Below are 15,622 nucleotides of genomic sequence, written 5' to 3' on the forward strand. Positions count from 1 at the left end.
AGCCATGGACACAGCAGATTCAACTGCTGCTGAGACCCTGCTCAGAGGCAATAGGAGGAAAGATCTCCAACAGATGCTGAGAGAAGTAGGACTGCCAGTTAAGTACTGGTTGCCAAAGCTGGAGGAACACCTGGGTGTGACCTGTGCCCAGGCCTTACAATACCTAGAAGAGAAAGACTTCCAGGAGCTGAAATCCCAAGCACGACATGCCTGGGAGAGAAAAGCCCTGGAGAAGATGCTTAACCTGTCACACTCAAATACTCTTTCAGAGTTACAGGAGTCTCAGGTGGAAACAATAAAGAAAAAGCAGCAGCAGACAGAACAGACACTGCAGGAGCTGAAAGAGTTGCTGTTAGAAGGGAGGCAGCAACAGGAAGAGACAGTGAGTAAAGTGGAGGCAGAACTGAGGCAGGTAATGGAGATCCTTAAAGAGAACAGGCTGTGCCACAATAAGTCCCTAAAAGAACTCATGGAAAACATACAGAGACAACTAAACCTTATGGAGGGAACACTGTTTCACAGGAAAAACCTCTCAGATAGAGAGCTGGTGAGATGGGCATCTGGAGGACTGGCCCTGCAGGGAATTTACAAAACCAGCAACCAAAGGGGTCTGATAGAGAAGAGAGAAGAGCTACTCCGTGTCCCCAAGGATTTCTCACTCTGTGGTGCTGAGCAGGGTACACAGACAGAAACAAACGAATTTACATCTTCTCAAGAAGAATCCATGTTCACCCAGATGGTAGAGAAACTGGGCTTCAGTGTAACTGCCTCAGCAAAGGGTGGAGGTTGGGGATATCAGTCAGAATCCAAGGAAACTAGACAGGCACATTCTGAGCAGTCTTACTTCTGTTCAGTCAAATTCACCTACATCCCACTGGCCTCCTGCCACTTTCCCATTGAGCAACTCCAGCTCTCCAAGGCAGCTCTACAGGAATTGAAATGCATTGAAGGGGTTTTGGATCAGGAAGACCCAGACCAACTTCTCTTGCGAAGGCATAGGGCTGAAGCCTTCTTCCAGAGGTTTGGGTCTCATGCTAACCAGGGCCCTCTGCACTTGGGAGGAATCTACTGGTGGAAAGCAATTTCAGAGGGTTTCCAAAAAGAGCAGCTGGCAGAAGTGAAACAGAAAGCTGCAGAGGCCCTGGATACTTACATAAGGGGCAGTTACGGTGGCTTTGGAGTGAACATTGATACAGATCTGGATGTGTCAGACTCTCACTCAAAAAAAGCCTCTCAGAGAACAACCTTCCAAAATCTCCAAACTGAAGTACAATTATCCGTGGCCCAGACAGGTGGCCCACCAGAAGCAAATGACTTTTTGGACTGGAAAGCTGGTCTAGTTGCCAATAATCAAACCTGGTGTGTCATTGACCGTGGAACTCAACTGGTACCTGTTTGGGACATTGTCCTCTCTAGCCACAGAGATGATTTTAAGGATCCTCTTAAAGTAGCTAACTGCCTGAGAGACAACTATACTGATCTGACTGAACTCACTGCCCAGATCCAGGAAGGAGAAGAATTACTTAGTATTGAGAAGGAGGCTAGGATTTTCCTACAGGATGTGAAATCCTGGAAAGTTTTTGATCCTGAAAAACAGCTTAAAAGGCTGATACATTTCATGCAAAGGTTGAGTCAAAAAATTAAAAGTTATACCACTTGGATTAATACATGCTTCAAAGACTGGGGTCTGCTGAATTTTCTGGTAAACACTGTCAACTTTTGCAAAAAATCTTACATTTGTGGAACTAAATTTATGAAATCTCAGTTGAGCAGTCTTTTGGATCCTCACATCTATACAGTAACAAACTTTCCCCAGGCTCATTCTATTATGCAGTGGATATTCCAGTCAGAACCAATGGAAGACAATGTCCATATTACCCGATTTTCTGAGTTAACTGAAATATTTAAAAAAAACACAGAATGACCTTAGGGAAGTAAAGGCCAACTCCGAATCCACAGAGTTGGTGGAGGAAGCTCAAAGAAAGCTGACTTATGATGTCAGCGTGTCTCTTGGCTGCTTCTTGAAATACCTCCGTGAAACGGGGAAGCCAGACACACACATCTTGTTACTTTTTATTGCAGCTGGTGCAGGATATCATGTGGTTGACAATACGTTTCAGTATCTCCTGGGGCATGATGAGTTAGACTTCCTATTGGATAAAATGCAAACTGCGCAAAACAAATACCAAGAGCTCAAAAATATTTGCAACTACAGGGCTCAGGCATTCCTTGTTCTCACGGGCCTGACAGCAACAGCAGGCATCAAAGCTGTTTCTCCAGAGGAGAAAACACAACGCTTGGCATTGATAAAACATCACATGGGACAATGTTTCACTAAAGAAGTTGTATATGTCCTCACCAAGCCTGAAGATCATGATTGGGAAAACCTAGAAAAAGACTTGAGACTGCTCATTGATGGGAATTATGAGGCCATTGTCTCTTCCTTGCAAGTGGAGGAAGTGGGAAAACAAGTGCAAAGTGTCTTCCATGAAAAGAAAGAGCCCTATGAACCGCACAATGATGAAAATAAAAAGGAGGAAGTCATAGAAAATGGAGCCTTGCAAGACTTACTCCAGCGTCTAGGCCTAGAACATTACTACCCTAGAAAAATGAGCAGAGCTAACTTCCAACTGATCCACAAGACTTCTGTGTACAACACCCAGCCCTGCTCTGAAAGAGAACTTCCCTTCTATTTCCTACAGAAGCTCTTGATGCTCGATTATGGGCTGAGATACCTGATCATCAAACATGAAGAATACACAGAGAACCAAGTCTATTCAAGTACCTCAAATCAAGAAAAGGAGGATTTTGATCCATATGAAGATCTATATGAAGAAAGTGTTAGTCTTACTAACCCTTCAGCAGACACTAATGTCAGACCCTATGTTCACCCTATGGATATTCAGATGGCAATTCTTCACTGTGCAGATGATTTTGCCAGACAATACATTTTTGACAAACTTTCCATTTGTCAGTTTGCACTCCCCCTTCTCATACCGAATCCTTGCAATGCTCAAATTGAATTCTCTCTCTGGTCTCTCAGTCAAATTCGAAGGAGCTGGCAGCAAGTAGGGAAATCAACAAAAGGTGAGAAGGACAATTACATAAATCAACAGATGTGTCATGTCTCTGCCCCCATGGTGTCCTTTGTTAGAGTTGGAACTGGCTTCTCTGCCTCCAAGTCTCAGATCATGAACTGTCTTCTCAGTGAACGCAAACATGATGTCTTTTTTCACCGACATTGCAAAGGCAGCAGCAGAGACTGTCTCTTGATGGGAGGAGTGGTGGAAGTCGCCTGGTTCTGTCCTGGGGGGGAAGAGCAGGACAGATTTGACAAGTGCTTGACCTTTACCAATCTTCATGGAGATGCAAAGGAACATGAGAAGCAACTTGCCTTTTTGCAGGAAGTCTCTTCCATAATTGTGGTCCTCATGTCAACTTCTGATGACAATAAAGAAAACCGAAAAACAGTCCGTGACATGTGTCAGTCAACAAAACCTTTAATCTTATTGCTTGATGATAAAGGAAAAGTCACAGTCAATAAATCTGGCTCAAGAGTGAGTATTGGGATCAGGAACAGAAATGAGGCAGAATTAATAGGGGAGCTCACAACTACAATCAGACATTTGCTGGAGCTCTCTAACACTGCACTCAGCTTGGAGAACTGTGCCCAAGTTGCTCGCAAGCAAGGAATGCTCATTGATGAAGACCAGAGAGATTGCAAGGAAGCCAAAGAAAAGGCAGAGAATCTAATGACCCTACTGGGAGAAATGGAAATACGTCAGGTCAAGGAAAACTTACTACCTCTTCAGGGAAAACTGTGGCAACGTTGGTGTGAAAAGGATAGAGAACTCTATCATCTGAGAGAAAAGGGGAATCGCAGCATTGAACAACACAAAAGTGAGACTGAGACAGAGAAACAAATGATAAGACAGGAACAGTTGAGAAAAGCCTTTCCTGTCAAAGCTTTAATGTGTTCTGTCCTTGAAATTCTCCAAAATCATTCAGAAACTCACACCAAACTCTACTTCCTCCAATGGCTGAATGTAGCTTTGGACAACCTGACTGCACAACACTTGGAAAATCTAAATGAGAAGAAAAAGGCATTGGTTCTAAAACAAAAGCAAGAGGCCACAAACAGTAGCTCTCTGAAAGACTGGCAACATGAGATAGAAGCTATTTCCAGAGAGATTAATGACTGTACCTTGGGAATTGAGCACATTCTCAGAGAAACTGGCCAGATCTATGAAGCTCTGGAAGAAACTTCACCCATGAAAGATACCCTATTTCTCTCCCTTCCCCACATAGCTGCAGATCTGATGATATCTGGTGTTCCCATTGAGCTGATGGATGGGGATGTTTCACATGTGCCCCTGAGGTGGGTGGCAGCTGTTTTTGACAAGCTCTCTGAGAAACTTGGAAACAAGCGGCTCTTTGTTCTCTCTGTCCTTGGCCTGCAGAGTTCAGGGAAGTCCACCCTGCTGAATGCTCTTTTTGGGCTGCAGTTCACTGTCAGTGCTGGGAGGTGTACTCGGGGGGCCTACATGCAGCTTCTGAAAGTGGAGGAGACATTCACAGCTGAACTTGGCTTTGACTTTATGCTTGTTGTGGACACAGAGGGACTTCGAGCCCCAGAGCTCAGCAACAAGTCCCAGAATCATGACAATGAATTGGCAACCTTTGTCATCGGACTTGGAAACTTGACTCTGATCAATATTATGGGGGAAAATCCATCAGAAATGCAAGATATTCTACAAATAGTTGTCCAAGCTTTTCTGAGGATGAAACAAGTAAAAATCTCTCCCAGTTGCCTCTTTGTCCATCAGAATGTGGGGGAAGTTACAGCTAAAGACAAAATTATGGACGGAAGAAGGCAGCTAGAGCAGAGATTGGATAAAACGGCAGCAATAGCAGCTGAAGAAGAGCAGTGCTCTGATGTAACCTGCTTTAGTGATGTCATTAAGTTTGATGCCAATACCCACGTCTACTACTTCGCTCACCTCTGGGATGGCAATCCCCCAATGGCTCCTCCCAATCCTCGCTACAGCCACAATGTTCAGGAACTAAAAAGCAGAATTCTTGTGACTGCCCAACAGGAATCTAGGGGAAGCATCATGAAGATATCAGATGTAAAATTACGAGTTCAAGATTTGTGGAGAGCCCTACTGAATGAGAACTTTATTTTCAGCTTCAGGAACACTCAAGAAGTCATGGCCATGAGCAAACTGGAAACCATGTATAACTCCTGGACATGGGAGCTGAGGAGTCACGTGCGGAGCTTACAGGAGCAGCTGATCAACCAGATTCAGAATGGAAAAATCCAGACACTTGAAGCATATACCCTGGAGGCTCCAGTTACCAAGATATATAATGCCATCAAGCAAGAACTTGAAAAATATTTTAATGAAGACCCAGATAGTGAAGTGCTGGTTCAGTGGAAAGGAAATTTTGAAAATAAACTAATAATCCTTAAAGAGACCCTAATTTTAGATGGCCAAAGAAAAGCCAAAGAACTTATTAGTTTCAAAAAAAATCAAGAAAAACTGGATAACAAAAAGTCAGGTTATGAAAAGGAATTACTGGAAAGAAGCCGGAATTTGGCTTTATTGCTAAATGGCACTGAATTGAGCGAGGAAGAGCTCCATGAGAAATTCAACCCACTTTGGGAAAAATGGGTCTATGATGTGTCCTCAAATCTCCCTCCAGCCACAGACCCTGACATTGAACTGGATTCTGAAAACATCCTTTTGGATTATTTCAAAAAGGAAAAAGACATGGTAAGCACACTGGAGAACTATTCTGGAGAAAAGTTTGAAATCAACTATGAAAAACATGTTAAGATGAACAAGGGTCTTTTGGGACTCTATAAAAAGACAATGGATGCCCAGGATATATACTTCATAAATAGGACTACTGACTGCATTATTTCAAAAGTTAATGAAACTGTTAACAAAATATGTCAGCAAAAGCATGATTACAATCCAACTTATTTCCATGAAATCCTGAGAATAATAGAAGAGGAGGTGAAGTCTGCACACACTCAGAAAAGATACACATTTACAAGAAGATATGAAATAGACTTATCATTGTGTTTATTCCAAAGAGCATCAGTGAAGTTTAAGGAGATGCACAAGGCATTCAAGAGGGCAAATGATCCTGTAAACTATCTGCAAAGCAAGAAAGATGATTTCTTCATGAGCTTTAAGATCTCTTGTCAAGGAGCAACTTCAATTAAAACATTTGTTGATTTTCTGTGGAACAAACTCACACCTGCTGTCTTCAGCACCATAAGGAAAAACATGGCCCTCAAAATTGCTGGGGACATTCGAACCACCTGCCGCGCATTCAATGAAAACAGAGCTAACCTGGAGAAACACATTCTCATCTCTCTGGCAGAAGAGGAAAATTTTGATAACTACTGGCAGTACCTTCATCATCCAGAATCATTTTTTAAGGATTACATTGAAAACCATGTTAAAAGATATTTTTCTGACACAGGAAGTAAAAAAATAAAGACTTTTCTACAAATCAGTTTAGATGACATCAAGAATGCCATCCTCTCAGCTATAAAAGCATCTACAGAAATAGCCAAAGATAAAAGCAGCACAGTGTCTGGGTGGTTAGATTTGTTCTGTGATCACCTGGGGAGTAATTTGATCCTTCCACGAAAAGACTTGATAAGCATTGAACACCAGGAGATAAAAGATATCGAGTTTATCAAAGAGGCCATGAGTAATGCTTTAGATCCTGAAATGAAGAAGGTAGAACAGAACTGTTTGTCTAGATTTGTAGAAATGATTCCTGAAATCCAGAAAATGCTCTCTGAACATCTCTGTGGCTGCTGGAAACAGTGTCCCTTCTGTAAAGCAATTTGTACGAACACAATCCCTACCCATGAAGGAGACCACAGTGTTCCCTTTCACCGTCCACAGGCTCTCGGTGGATGGTGGTGGTATCAAACAGACAATTTTTCCATTGACTACTGTACTAGTTTAGTAGCAAGTGATTGCATTTTTATTTTGGACGATGGCAGGAGATTCCCATATAAGACCTATCGACAAGCAGGAGGGGAGTATGCCACATGGAGCATCACCCCAGACACATCCACCCAGCCATACTGGAAATGGTTTGTCTGTCACTTCAGATCAAAGCTAGAAGAAAAATATCACAAAAGATTTACCAATAAAGGTGAAATTCCTGATGCCTGGAAGAAAATCACAAAGCAGGAGGTGCTTGATGACTTGAAAACAAAATAATACTCAATGACCAGATAAGAGTTCCAGTATCTAAACAAAGAAGGCACATTACCAGAACAGGCCTAAAATACCACCCACTCAGAATGAAAACCTTCCTTGTATCAATCTTTCTCAAATGAAACATCTAAAACTAAATCAATCATAGCAAGAGTTGAAGATTTCTTGAGTAAGAACCTTATTTTTCTTTGTCTCAATTCATTCTTCTTTAAAAACAGATAACTAATATACATGAGTACATAAAATCCAATAAAGTCCATTTAATATACCGACTGCATATTTTATATTATTATTTTGAATGTTTTTATTTTTAAATATGTAATGTTATATAAAGCTTCAAGAAAGTCATTTTCATAGAGGGAGATTAAAATCATTGCAGGCTGCTACAAAATCTATAGAATAACTATGCAAATATTTTTATCAATATACAGTTATTGACTGGAAGTTACTAATACTTTTCATTTCTAAGTGTATTTTTTTCACTCTCTTAAATTGTGAGGAAGAGTTACTAATGCATGAATGCAAAAACATTCATAGGAAATTCACGATTTTCAATTCCCAAATATAATGCCAGTTAAAGCTATTCTATTATAGGAGTAAAAAAAAAAAAAAAAAGAAAAAAAAATCAGAAACTTGGCCAGGATAGAGCCTGTATCAATTTGGGAAACAATATTAAACAAATATGACATATATAAGTTAAATAATTTTTTCTAATTTAACCACTTTTCTCTTCTTCCTTGGCACTTTGGCACTGGCCTGTGCATGTTTTTTTTAAAAGGTTAAGAAAAAATTCACAAGAGTTTAGGTATTCATGGCCTAGAGCTCTGTACAGGTCTGAGAAGGACCCGTTTATAGAAAAAGATTTAGGACCAGGGAAAAAGGGCCATTTTAATCAAGGCTGTGGACCAGGTCGGGGCTTCCCTCGTAGCTCAGTCGGTAAAGAGTCTACCTGCAATGCAGGAGACCCGGGTTCGAGTCCAGGGTCGGGAAGATTCCCTGGAGAAGGAAATAGCAACCCACTCCAGTATTCTTGCCTGGAGAATCCCATGGGCAGAGGAGCCTGGCTAGCTACAGTCCATGAGGTCACAAGAGTCAGACACATCTTAGTGACTAAATCATAGTGATAATTCGATAAGAAATGTTTCTGTATATTAAAATGTAAGAAAATGCTTATCTCCAAATCAAGCACCTTTGTGACTTTTCACACTGTTTGAGCCATAGAGTCATGATCAGAAATAAAAAAGGAAAACACACTGAAGCCAACCAAGGACCTGAGAGGGGAGGAAATCTCCACTCTGCAAACCTATACCTTCTGAAACAATGACTTATGCTAGGTTCTCAAAGCTGATGATCTGGAGGAATCCTGATGCAAAGAAAAAAGTTACTCATGTCTGACATAGGGCCATTCATTGGCTTCCATTTAAGGGTACACTCTCTACCCCTCCACAGCCTGTATGAAAACATACAGTACAAAGAAGAACAATCAAAGAACTTGGATCTGCAGAGCTGGGAGACAGGAGTGCTCACTCTGCTATCTTTGTGCCCCAAGCATACTCTTCAGTTTCAGGTCAAATGACCATGTCTCCAGAAGAAATCATGAAACAGAAAAACGAAACAGAAAGCAGATGTTCTTGAATAGATGGATTTTCCTTTTGTTCTTTAAAAATAGTCTCACTGAGAGTCGGAGGAGCCTCTGAATAGGATAAAGTTAAAATAGTGACAAAAACAGAACCCATGCACAATATAGCCCCTGTCTCTGACATCACTGCATCCTTGATAACTGTGCAATGTTAACATTTGTTCAATGCTTTTCATATTTGTTCAATAAGCCCATTAAAACTTCTAACTAAGAAGCATCATGATTATCTTTGATTATCAGATAAAATTCTTGTGTATAAACAAATAATTTTTTATCAATTCCTCAGGCATTTAAGGAGAGTGATTACTAAATGCAATTCAGAGACGGTGTCAAGAGTTCCCTACAAAATGGCTAGACATAAGTTGGGAATGAAGGTAGATGGAAACATATGAAAGTGGTTTTCTATGATAGTAGTGGAGAGTAAAGTGCCATCAAGGTGGGGTCAGGATCAAAGTGTCAATGGGTTGAGGTCAGTGAGGGAGATCTTAGGAACACTGGAGTAGGGTGATAGGGGTGAGAATCATATAGTCATCAAAAGTGGGAGATGCTGGGCCCAAGGTAGGTCACAGGGATTAGAGATGGCCAGCGTTGTAAGGTCACTGGAGGTAAGGTTCACACAATCAGTAGAAAGAGTCTCTTAGAGTCTCTGAAAATGTGGGTCATGGAAACAAAGGAATTGGGGGTCATCACATCAATAGACGTAGGGAATTTCCAGAGTGATTTAAGCTAGAGAGGACAAATCCTGCAGGAATGGGGCTAGGAGAGTGATGGATTCTAGGACAAGATAAAGAACACAAATAAGATGTGAGTTGCTTCTCAGGTGGCACCAATGGTGAAGAACTCACTTGCTGATGCAGGAGATAAAAGAGACGGCGAAGTTCAATCCCTGGGTTGAGAAGATCCCCTGGAGAAGGAAACGGCAACCCACTCCAGTATTCTTGCCTGGAAAATTCCACAGACAGAGGAGCCTGATGGGCCACCATCCATGAGGCCGCAAAGAGTTGGACATGACAGAGCACCAGCACATGCTTTTTAAAAATAGGGAAATTTTCACTAAGAAGATTTTCACTTAGGTCTCAAAGTGAATGAAGTGTATTATGGACTATTACGGACTAATTATTACTGTCATGCCTAAGTCCATAGGGATTTAAGACAGACTTATATGTCTTCTAATTTGGAGGAGACATCAAGATTGAAGGCAAAAGAAGAGGGCAGCAGAGGATCAGAAGGTTAGATAGCATCACTGAGTTTGAACAAACTCCGGGAAACAGCAATAATGGTAGTTAACATGGAGGCTGGGACTACCTTCTAATGATCACTAGTGTCCTGTATTCCTGAACAAGATGCTGAATTTCTCCAAGGTCCATGGGCTACAGATTGGATCCTCTGCCCAACAGAGTTTCCTCACCCCTCCCACGCCCCACCCCACGCACCCCTCCATGCCCCACTGCTCCCACCACCCACTTCAGCAGAGACAACTGGAAATATACTGCCAGAAGCAGGAATGAGGGGAAAGTCAAAGAAATTACCCTGGGATGTCAGCAAAACAGGTCAGCAAACAGTACACTGTCAGCTCATTAAGTGTATGGGGGCATTCTGAAGACTCCACAAAAGCACAACCACAAGAAGCAGCTATTGTATATTCAACAACTAAAAGAAAAATCACAAATAGCACCAGCTACCCTTCAGCTCTCATCCCTCAAACCAAATAATGAGAGTAGGAGGAGGAAAGGAAGAAACGAGAAAAAGAAAACAGGCCAGGACACACTTCAGTTCAGTTTACTCTCTCCTAGTCTATGAAATTGTAAATCAGGCCTGAACTTGATGGAGGTGGTGAAAGGTGGTCAAAGAGCCAGCTTAGGATTTAATGAGAGATGGAAGTTTTGATAGTAGATAGGACTAAACCTTTCAATGCCTAAGACTTTAGATATTCTAATACCAAAAGTGACTAGAAAAGTCACTTTCCCAAGAATATTATCAGGAATGGGGGTGGGGAGAACCAAAATAACATGGTGGCAAGCAAGGGTAGAGATAAATAAAGGAATATTCCAATCATACACCATTGAGTCCAGCTCATTCAATGAACAGGTTACACACAGATGAAGAAAAATGAGGAAGAGGGGCAAGAGGAGGAATAAACTGGCAACACAGATGAGTCTCTTCTGACAAAGGAAGGGGCTGCTTCCAGGAGATGTTTTCAATTACTTCTCATTATTAACTAGTACAATATTGTGATATAATAACAAAGATATATCCAGTCTTTGTCCAGGTTTCTGGAGCAGAGCTCCTAGAATTCTTGGAACTTCATGAGTTACAGGGATGAGAGGAGCCTCTTTTGTGACTCCTAAAAAGTCCCTGTCGAGAATACTTGAGCTTATGTTAATGCAGTGACTCTGTAAGAGCCCCCTAGACGATGGAGTTTGCTTGCCAAAGAAACGATGTGATTAGAGGGTTGGACCTTTCAGCTCCAAATAGCCTGGAGGTGTCCAGGAGGGAAACAAGATAGAGACTGAGTTAATCCAGAGTTGCCAGTGATTTAATCATGCTTATGTCATGGAACCTCTGTAAAACCATAAAGGAAAGGGTTTGGAGAGCTTCTAGGGTGGTAAACACCCCCACATGCAGAAAGGTGGTGTACCCCAACATTTACAGTCACAGAAGCTCTTGTATTCAGGACACCTCCATACCTCATATTATTTGCCTCGTAATCAGGTTCTTCATTTATATATTTTCTAACATCCTTTATAAGGATACGTAACTATATATCCTATATATACTTAGCTGTAAATAAGAAAAGCCCCTGATTTCCGTGTGTTGTCATAGCAAATTATCAAACTAGAAGAGAGAGTCATGGGAATCCCAAATTTTAAGACAAGTCAGATAAATTGTGGGTAACTAGGGACCCAATATTTGCAATTGCTATCTGAAGTGGGAGAGCAGTCTTGTGGGGCTGAGCCCTTAACCAGTGAGGTCTGAACTAACTCCAGGTAGTTAGTGTCAGAACTGAATTAAATTGTAGGACACCCAGCTGGTATCTGCACAGAGTTAGAGAACTGTTTGGTAGAGAAAACCCACACTTTTAGTGTCAGAAGTGTTCTATAGTTGGGAATGAATCTTAGTAATTATAACTAGACTTACATTGAAGAAAGTAGGGGAAACCACTAAGCAATTCAAGTAAGACCTAAATCAAATCCCTTATGATTATACACTAGAAGTGACAAATAGATTCAAGGGATTAGATCTTATAGATAGAGTGCCTGAAGAACTATGGGTGGAGGTTTGTAACATTGTACAAGAGGCAGTGATCAAGACCAGCCCCAAGAAAAAGAAATGCAAAAAAGCCAAATGGTTGTCTGAGGAGGGCTTTCAAATAGGTGAGAAAAGAAAAGCAGCTAAAGTCAAAGGAGATAATATACATGTTTCAATGCTATTCTCTCAGATCATCCCACCCTCGCCTTCTTCAATTGTGAAACAGATCTCCAGTCCAGGTTTTATGCATGAGACAAGTGCTCAGGGCTGGTGCACTAGGATGACCCAGAGGGACGGGATGGGGAGGGAGGTGGGAGGGGGGTTCAGGATGGGGAACACATGTAAATCCATGACTAATTCATATCAATATATGGCAAAACCCACTACAATACTGTAAAGTAATTAACCTCCAACTAATATAAATAAATGAAAAACAAAAAGAAAAAAAATAAAGTTGATTAAACTTTAAACTTACAACTTTGGTTATTCAAAATAAAAAAAATAGAAAAATAAAAAAATAAAGTAAATGGAGAAAAGGAAAGCTACATCCCTCTGAATGTAGAGTTCCAAGGAATAGCAAGGAGAGAAAGACTTCCTGCGTGATCAGTGCAAAGAAATAGAGGAAAACAATAGAATGGGAAAGACTAGAGATTTCTTTAAGAAAATTAGAGACACCAAGGGAACATTTCATGCAAAGATGGGCACAACAAAGGACAGAAATGGTATAGACCTAACAGAAGCAGTGAAAGAGGAGAGTGAAAAAGTTGCCTTAACGCTCAACATTTAGAAAACTAACATCATGGCATCTGGTCCCATCACTTCATGGGAAATAGATGGGGAAACAGGGGAAACAGTGTCAGACTTTATTTTGGGAGGGTCCAAAATCACTGCAGATGGTGACTGCAGCCATGAAATTAAAAGACACTTATTTCTTGGAAGGAAAGCTATGACCAACCTAGACAGCATATTAAAAAGCAGAGACATTACAACAAAGGTCTGTCTAGTCAAGGCTATGGTTTTTCCATTGGTCATGTATGGATGTGAGAGTTGGACTATGAAGAAAGCTGAGTGCCGGAGAACTGATGCTTTTGAACTGTGGTGTTGGAGAAGACTCTTGAGAGTCCCTTGGACTGCAAGGAGATCCAACCAGTCCATCCTAAAGGAAATCAGTCATGGGTGTTCATTGGAAGGACTGATGCTGAAGATGAAACTCCAATACTTTGGCCACCTCATGTGAAGAGCTAACTCATTGGAAAAGACCCTGATGCTGGGAGGGATTGGGGGCAGGAGGAGAAGGGGACGACAGAGGATGAGATGGTGGGATGGCATCACCGACTCGATGGACATGAGTTTGAGTAAACTCCAGGAGTTGGTGATGGACAGGTTGGCCTGGCGTGGTACAATTCATGGGGTCGCAGAGTCGGACACGACTGAGCGACTGAACTGAACTGAACAGAAGCAGAAGATATTGAGAAGAGGTGGCAAGAATACACAAAAGTGCTAGACATAAAAGATCTTAATGACCCAGATAACCACGATGGTGTGATCACGCACCTAGAACCAGACATCCTGGAGTGCTAAGTCAAGCAGACCTTAGAACAAAGCTAGTGGAAGTGATGGAATTTCAGCTGAGCTCTTTCAAACCATAAACGATGATGCTGTTAAAGTGCTGCACTCAGTGTGCCAGCAGATGTGGAAAACTCAGCAGTGGCCACGGGACTGGAAAAGATCAGTTTTCATTCCAATCCCAAAGAAAGGCAATGCCAAAGAATGCTCAAACTACGACAAAATAGGACTCATCTCACTCCCTAGCAAAGAAATGCACAAAATTCTCCAAGCTAGGCCTCAGCATGCCTAGTTGTTCAACATGAACCAACAACTTCCAGATGTTCAAGATGGATTTAGAAAAGACAGAGGAACCGAAGATCAAATGCCAACATCTGCTGGATCATAGAAAAAGCAAGGGAATTCTAGAAAAACATCTACTTCTGCTTCATTGATTATGCTAAAACCTTTAACTCTGTTGATAAAAACAAACTGTGGAAAATTCTTAAAGAGATGGGAAAACCAAACCACCTTACCTGCCTTCTGCGAAACCTGTGTGCTGGTCAGGAAGCAACAGTTAGAACCGGACATGGAGTAACGGACTGGTTCAAAATTGGGAAAGGAGTATGAAAAGGATATATACTGTCACCCTGCTTATTTAACTTATATGCAGGGTACATCATGTGAAATGCAGGGCTGTATGAAGCACAGGTTGGAATCAAGATTGCTGGGAGCAATACCAATAACCTCAGAAAAGCAGATGACACCACCCTCATGGCAAAAAGTGAAGAGGAACTAAAGAGTCTCTTGATAAAAGTGAAAGAGGAGAGTGAACAAGTTGCCTTAAAACTCAACATTCAAAAAAGGAAGATCATAGCATTCGGCCCCAGCACTTCATGGCAAATAGATGGGGAAACAATGGAAATGGTGACAGACTTTATTTTCTTGGGCTCCAAAATGACTGTGGATGGTGAGTGCAGCCATGAAATTAAAAGATGCTGGCTCCTTGGAAGAAAAGCTATGACAAACCTAAACAGCATAATAAAAAGCAGAGATACTACTTTGCCAACAAAGGTCCTATAGTCAAAGCTATGGTTTTTCCACTAGTCATGTATGGATGTGAGAGCTGGACCATAAAGAAGGCTGAGCACCAAAGAATTGATGCTTTTGAACTGTGGTGTTGGAGAAGACTCTTGAGCGTCCCTTGGACTGCAAGGAGATCAAACCAGTCAATCCTAAAGGAAATCAATCCTCAATATTCATTGGAAGGACTGATGCTGAAGCTCCAATTGTTTGGCCACCTGTTGCGAAGAACAGACTCATTGGAAAAGACCATGATGCTGGGTAAGATTGATGGCAGGAGGAGAAGAGGACAACAGATGACAAGATGGTTGGATGGCATCATCAACTCAAGGGATATGAGTTTGAGCATGCTCTGGGAGATGGTGAAGGACAGGGAAGTCTGGTGTGCTGCAGTCCATGGGATTGCAAAGAGTCGGACACAACTGAGTGGTTGAATTACAACAATAAAATCCATTTGGGATGTCAAGAGCATTAATACCTCCATCTTATTTCTTTGCACATTTCTTTTGTAAAATATTCTAATCTCCCTCTTGACAACAAATGCCTTTCACAGACTAAGGGAAAGTTCTAGTCATGCCATCTTCATCCGCATCCTCATCTCCAGTTTTGTTGTGCCTGATAACTGCAAACCCTGTGCTCTTTTCCTTCATCTCCAGACCCTAAGCCTTTCACATTTAAGGAAGGTTGAAGATTAGAGGGAAAGAGACTAGTAGAAACTGCCTGGTCACATGACATCATACTGGTCTTGAATTCTCAACATCCTTATTTATTTCAAAAATCCCCTTACTGTATGAGGAATGACACTTTGGAAGCTTGATCATACATTCTGCACAATTTATAGAGCACCTATTAT

General features: G+C 41.5%; 1 pseudogene across 1 annotated transcript in view; it reads left to right on the top strand.

Moving 5' to 3' along the window:
- Nucleotides 1-9,166, top strand: part of LOC122694957 — a 55,586-nt pseudogene extending 46,420 nt beyond the window's left edge. Inside the window, exon 4 of the transcript XR_006341285.1 lies at nt 3-9,166. The product of XR_006341285.1 is annotated as an interferon-induced very large GTPase 1-like (transcript). The remainder of the gene's footprint in view (nt 1-2) is intronic.
- The last annotated feature ends 6,456 nt before the right edge of the window (nt 9,167-15,622 follow it).

Source organism: Cervus elaphus, chromosome 1 (assembly GCF_910594005.1).
Source record: "Cervus elaphus chromosome 1, mCerEla1.1, whole genome shotgun sequence".
Taxonomy (NCBI): Eukaryota; Metazoa; Chordata; class Mammalia; order Artiodactyla; family Cervidae; genus Cervus; species Cervus elaphus.